Genomic DNA, 7,417 nt, shown 5'->3' with positions numbered 1-7,417 from the left:
TACCGCACCGCTACCCTCTCGTAATCCGCGCTCTAAGTGGGCGATGTCGGACTGTGCCAATATTTGAAGTCTCAAATGTTCACCAAAACTACTAAAATCATTTCTAGACAAGCTACAAAAGCCGTGATTACTGCATTAAGCTAGTGTTAAGGAGACTACTGTAATAAAATTAATTACCACATTTCTTCTTCTTCTTTATTGTGTCGGGCTAATGACAGGTTTCAGGTAGAGGCTCTCTATCACGTCCTTTTCGTAGCACCTTTCTTCATCTATTTGTATGTTTTCCAATGTCACCAGTCATTCCAGTTATTCTCTTCCCACCTCTTCCTCTCATTCCTACTACTTTTCCCTCAATATATTTTTTTTCAGAAAATTCCTACGCACAAAAAGTCTCAGCCCAGATTTTTACCACTCGCTGTACATCGAGGAAGCAATGATGGAAATAAAAGAAAGGTTCAGGAGTGGAATTAAAATACAAGGTGAAAGGATATCAATGATACGATTCGCTGATGACATTGCTATCCCGAGTGAAAGTGAAGAAGAATTAAATGATCTGCTGAACGGAATGAACAGTCTAATGAGTACACAGTATGGTTTGAGAGTAAATCGGAGAAAGACGAAGGTAATGAGAAGTAGTAGAAATGAGAACAGCGAGAAACTTAACATCAGGATTGATGGTCACGAAGTCAATGAAGTTAAGGAATTCTGCTACCCAGGCAGTAAAATAACCAATGACGGACGGAGCAAGGAGGACATCAAAAGCAGACTCGCTATGGCAAAAAAGGCATTTCTGGCCAAGAGAAGTCTACTAATATCAAATACCGGCCTTAGTTTGAGGAAGAAATTTCTGAGGATGTACGTCTGGAGTACAGCATTGTATGGTAGTGAAACATGGACTGTGGGTAAATCGGAAAAGATGAGAATCGAAGCATTTGAGATGTGGTGCTATAGACGAATGTTGAAAATTAGGTGGACTGATAAGGTAAGGAATGAGGAGGTTCTACGCAGAATCGGAGAGGAAAGGAATATGTGGAAAACACTGATAAGGAGAAGGGACAGGATGATAGGACATCTGCTAAGACATGAGGGAATGACTTCCATGGTACTAGAGGGAGCTGTAGAGGGCAAAAACTGTAGAGGAAGACAGAGATTGGAATACGTCAAGCAAATAATTGAGGACGTAGGTTGCAAGTGCTACTCTGAGATGAAGAGGTTAGCACAGGAAAGGAATTCGTGGCGGGCCGCATAAAACCAGTCAGTAGACTGATGACAAAAAAAAAGATAACATGCAATAATCTTCTTTCTTGCCCCATTTCCGTTACTTCTTCATTCTTAAGACCACTTCACCTTAACTATCCCTCTCTACAGCCACACTTCCAAACTCTCTAAACATATTTCATCTTCTTTTTAACCGTCTATTATTCACTGCTACAGACGTAACATTTAGCGAATCTTTTCCTCAACTACAATGGAATTAGTAATTTTTGAGAACATTTCTCTTCTCTTCCAGAACAGCGGTTCTTTTTCTATTACTTAAAAATGCACATGCACAGTCACAAATGCAAGAATTTTTTTCTTTAAAATTTTTTTTAAGTACGGGGTTACCGGTTTCGGTCTATTTTAGACCATCTTCATACCTACCACTGAAATATTTCAGTCGTAGGTCTACCACCGAAATATTCCATTGGTAGGGAAGTTTCTTGGGGTTGTTGCTGTGCATGCGCATTTTTAAGTACAATGGAATTGTTCTAGATGTTAGTAACTGCTTCACCTTTTCAAATTCTCTGTTTCCATCAGATATCATCCTCCTTATATATCTATATCGCTTCCATTCCATGTCATTCCCAGGTACAGAAAGGATTTTATTTGTTCTTTCATTTTTCTGTCTAAGAATATGTTGACTGGAGCCTCTTTCTTGCTTATTCTCATCACTTTTGTCTTTCCCGTATTTATTTTCATTCGGCACTCCATTCCCCTTCTTGCAACACTCTTCAAAATATTCTGCACCTCTTCTTCAGAATCCGCCAACACTGCTTCATCATTCTCGTATTTTATAGCCTTCATCCTTTCTCTTCCAGTTACAATGTTTCTTGCGCCCTGTACGGCTATAGATATCAGTTCATCTATAACTCGATTAGCTTCCGTAACAGTGAGCGTCATTGTATTACACCCCTTCCAATGCGTATCTCTTCCGTCTCTTCATTCCCTACTCCGTCACTTTCTGGTTTTATCATCTCCTTCACTAACCTATCTTTCCGGTCTATACACAAATCTTTTAAAATTCTCAGCAGTAGACTCCAGGAGACATTTAAACAACTAATATTAACAAAGATATTAATATTTACATATAAAATTGTGTATTACAGCAATAACAAAAGTTACAGGCATACTGCACTGCACATGATACACCGTATGATGGGTACTGAAGTAAACTATTAAATGATCGTGTTTAACATGCCAATGAACAAACCTACTATTTTTTACAAATACATTACTAAATAGTTGTTTGCTAACTTAAATGATAAAACAGAAGTTCTCCACAGTTATACGTAAGTTATGGTCAGCATTGTTTCTAATTGTTTATGTTTATTTAATAAGAATATACAGGGCTATTACAAATGATTGAAGCGATTTCATAAATTCACTGTAGCTCCATTTATTGACATATGGTCACGACACACTACAGATACGTAGAAAAACTCATAAAGTTTTGTTCGGCTGAAGCCGCACTTCAGGTTTCTGCAGCCAGAGCGCTTGACAGCGCAGTGAGACAAAATGGCGACAGGAGCCGAGAAAGCGTATGTCGTGCTTGAAATGCACTCACATCAGTCAGTCATAACAGTGCAACGACACTTCAGGACGAAGTTCAACAAAGATCCACCAACTGCTAACTCCATTCGGCGATGGTATGCGCAGTTTAAAGCTTCTGGATGCCTCTGTAAGGGGAAATCAACGGGTCGGCCTGCAGTGAGCGAAGAAACGGTTGAACGCGTGCGGGCAAGTTTCACGCGTAGCCCGCGGAAGTCGAATAAAGCAACCAGGGAGCTAAACGTACCACAGCCGACGATTTGGAAAATCTTACGGAAAAGGCTAAAGCAGAAGCCTTACCGTTTACGATTGCTACAAGCCCTGACACCCGATGACAAAGTCAAACGCTTTGAATTTTCGGCGCGGTTGCAACAGCTCATGGAAGAGGATGCGTTCAGTGCGAAACTTGTTTTCAGTGATGAAGCAACATTTTTTCTTAATGGTGGAGTGAACAGACACAATGTGCGAATCTGGGCGGTAGAGAATCCTCACGCACTCGTGCAGCAAATTCGCAATTCACCAAAAGTTAACATGTTTTGTGCAATCTCACGGTTTAAAGTTTACGGCCCCTTTTTCTTCTGCGAAAAAAACGTTACAGGACACGTGTATCTGGACATGCTGGAAAATTAGCTCATGCCACAACTGGAGACCGACAGCGCCGACTTCATCTTTCAACAGGATGGTGCTCCACCACACTTCCATCATGATGTTCGGCATTTCTTAAACAGGAGATTGGAAAACCGATGGATCGGTCGTGGTGGAGATCATGATCAGGAATTCATGTCATGGCCTCCACGCTCTCCCGACTTAACCCCATGCGATTTCTTTGTTTGGGGTTATGTGAAAGATTCAGTGTTTAAACCTCCTCTACCAAGAAACGTGCCAGAACTGCGAGCTCGCATCAACGATGCTTTCAAACTCATTGATGGGGACATGCTGCGCCGAGTGTGGGAGGAACTTAATTATCGGCTTGATGTCTGCCGAATCACTAAAGGGGCACATATCGAACATTTGTGAATGCCTAAAAAAACTTTTTGAGTTTTTTTATGTGTGTGCAAAGCAAGAGCTGTGAAATCGCTTCAATCATTTATAATAACCCTGTATGTAAAGGAACGTTTGTGAAACCGTTACTTGAATGACTAACTGGAAGCTGGCAAGAGAATAAAGTAGCACACTTGAAGAGCGATTGCCACTGCGTTATGTGAGTATAAAAATGTATTTGCCAACATTGTGCGCAGGGTCGGCAGGGTTTATTGCGGATGTGGCATGGTTAATTGGAGGGGGTGGTCGGATGCCCTTCCTGACACCCCCCCCCCCCCCCCCCCCCGGGGACGGAATTAGGGTACCCCAGCTGTCTGCGTCTACTGTAAATCGTGAAATAGTGTGAATGTGTATCAAATGTCTGCGAGTCGTGTAACTGAGGCAGGACGTGGGGACCAGCCCAATTGTATGGAATATTTAAAAGTTGTAAAAACTCTGATCTGAGAAAACGATGCTCAGACTTACAGATAAATGCTTCACCATAGCAGTCTGTAATGTGACAGAGCTTTTAAATAAGGGGCGTAGCGTTAGTAGAGGCCGTATGATGTTCATGTTTGACTGAGTAAGCTTGGTAAGGTTGAACTCAGGGTACGGCGTCCAGCCATTCTGGACTTAGTCACTTTCAGTGAAACAAGGTCGCATCTCAGGGAGTGTACGATCGATGAGTGTTGGTATAGTCTGCTGCTGAACTGTGCTTCACTGAATTAGCTTACGTATACAAACTTGAGTGAACTGATAGAGGATTAGGAGTTGGTACAGATTAGTGACTTTGGTGCACTACACTCGTCGATGCCTGCGTATGATCTGCTTGCTGTGGATCTGCTACTGTTTTATTGGCTGTAATATTGGCGTCTGCAAAGCCGCCATTCAGTATCACTCGACTTTTAGCGATAATAAATGATTGAGAGTGAGTCTTAATATTTGTAGTGATTCAGATATAATAACTGAAATACAGTCGTTTTTTCCCGCCTAAGTAACATAAAGTAATGCAGAACAATTTATATCTATAAATATAATTCTGTAATGTGAACTGTTGCCGACGACCAGTGTGAGGGAGAAATCCAAGAGCACATTGTTATGAACTCCACTGATAACATTATTGCGTAAAAACTAAATGCATTTGTGGTGCAGTTGGAAGACTCCTGTGCCTGATCCCGGTGACTGCACATTAAACACGTGTGAAGCACACATGATGTCGTGTATATTATTTCACATCAGAGTGTAAAAGAAATGTGTGCAAGTACTTAGTGCGTGCTGTCGACTGAAGATACATCCAGAATTTAATTTTTTCACGGAGTCGTATTGGAATAGAATTACCAGTTGATAACGAAACAACTATTTGATTGTGACTGAAATCAAGAAACAACCGCAATTAAAAGCATTAATAATTAAGCACGAAAGAATTACAAAGATAAGTTAACAGTAATATATCACAGGGCTGGTTGTGATCGATAGTTTGCCGCACGAAGTTTGTTTATAAATTTCGATCAACTTTGACGGAACATTTTAAGAAGTTTAAAAAAAATAGCTGATATTATCTTTACACTTGCAAAAAACGAGGTGGCAACTGAAGTATAATTTATTGGAATATCAAGAATTAAATCATAAACTACAACATGAGAAATCCGAAAGCAAAGAAAGCTACCTTGCGTAATGTGTTGATGCGAGGCGAGACACGGTCATCTATCTAACTGAGATTAATACGACTAGCATTCAGTTCAGTCGTGCACACGTTGCTATTACACATTCATGTGAAATAACATACACGACACCATATAAAGGGCTTATTGCAATAGTGGTACAAGTCCATTACCACCACTCTTATGCCTATAATCCAAACAAACAAAATGTTCAAATGTGTGTGAAATCTTATGGGACTTAACTGCTAAGGTCATCAGTCCCTAAGCTTACACACTACTTAAGCTAAATTATCCTAAGGACAAACACACACACCCATGCCCGAGGGAGGATTCGAACCTCCAAACAAACAGAATGAAAGGTTCATCTCTAGTAAGAAGCCATATGCTTGAATATTTCTGGTATCTCAACTGCAGATTTTTCAGCGCTCATTTAGCTTTAGGACTCTGTATCCCAAAATGAACAAAAATGGACTTGCACCACTATTGAAATAAGCCCTTCATATATGCTTCACACATGTTTAATGTGCTCTCATCGAGATCACATACAGGAGTCTTACAATTTCACCACACATTCATTTCGTTTTCACGCTATGATTTTATCACTGGAATTCGTTACAAAGTGCTAATGGATTTTTTCCACGAGCTAGCCGTCGGCTGAAGTCGATACTTGTGAAGAGAATACAACTGCATAACTCGAAGTAGCATCACACACTGCTGTCAGGGACTATTCCAGTATTTGCTTCATATAATATAGCGGGCAGTCAAATGGGTAACGGCCTTCCCGCAGTGGATAAACCGGTTCCCGGAGATCACCGAGGTTATGCGCTGTCAGATGTGGCCGGCACTTGGATGGGTGACCATCCAGGCCGCTATGCGCTGTTGTCATCTTTCGGGGTGCACTCAGCCTCGTGATGCCAATTGAGGAGCTACTCGACCGGATAGTAGCGGCTCTGCTCACAGAAAACCATCATAACTACCGGGAGAGCGGTGTGCTGACCACACGCCCCTCCTCTCCGCATCCTGAACTGAGGATGACACGGCTGTCGGATGGTCCCGATTGGCCACTTGTGGCCTGAAGACGAAGTGTGCAGTCAAATGAAAACTCCTACAACGGGAACGGTTCCATTGAAATGTAATCCCACACGCGTTAAATATTTATCCCACTGTGTGACGAGACTATCAATTTCTGTGTCGTAGAACGGGAAAGCCGCTGATGGATCCATAACCGCACCCCACTCCTGCACTTCCTTGTTCGACTGAAACCGACGACCGTGTATGTCTTCCTGCAGGTCGCCAAAGATGTGAAAATCACACGGTGAACGTTCCGCACTATATGGAGAATGTTGCTGTGTTTTCTAATCAAACTGCTGAAGCATAGTCTTCCTCCGACTGCGAGTGTGGCATCGGCGTTATCGTGCAACTTCGACTGCAGCGGCCCTCTGCTCGTCGAGTTCCTCGACCGTGGAACCACAAGCAGTGTGCAGCGCTCTGAAGACACTTTGCAGAGCCGGCCGAAGTGGTCGTGCGGTTCTAGGCGCTGCAGTCTGGAACCGCGAGACCGCTACGGTCGCAGGTTCGAATCCTGCCTCGGGCATGGATGCGTTTAATGTCCTTAGGTTAGTTAGGTTTAACTAGTTCTAAGTTCTAGGGGACTAATGACCTCATAAGTTGAGTCCCATAGTGCTCAGAGCCATTTTGAACACTTTGCAGAAACTGCGGCGCTCCATAAAGTCAAAACGGCCAGGAATGCTGTCGGACGGAATCATCCTGTTGCACGATAACGCCCGATCCCACACTGCCAAGCGAACGAAAATTGTGCTTCAGCAATTTGGTTGGGCAGCACAGTAAGATCCTTCCTACAGCCCAGACCTGTCACCGAGTGATTTTCACGTCGTTGGCGCCCCGAAGAAGGAACGCGTTGTAGTTGG

Source organism: Schistocerca nitens, chromosome 1, assembly GCF_023898315.1.
Source record: "Schistocerca nitens isolate TAMUIC-IGC-003100 chromosome 1, iqSchNite1.1, whole genome shotgun sequence".
Taxonomy (NCBI): domain Eukaryota; kingdom Metazoa; phylum Arthropoda; class Insecta; order Orthoptera; family Acrididae; genus Schistocerca; species Schistocerca nitens.
Note: the sequence above shows the minus strand (reverse complement) of the source record.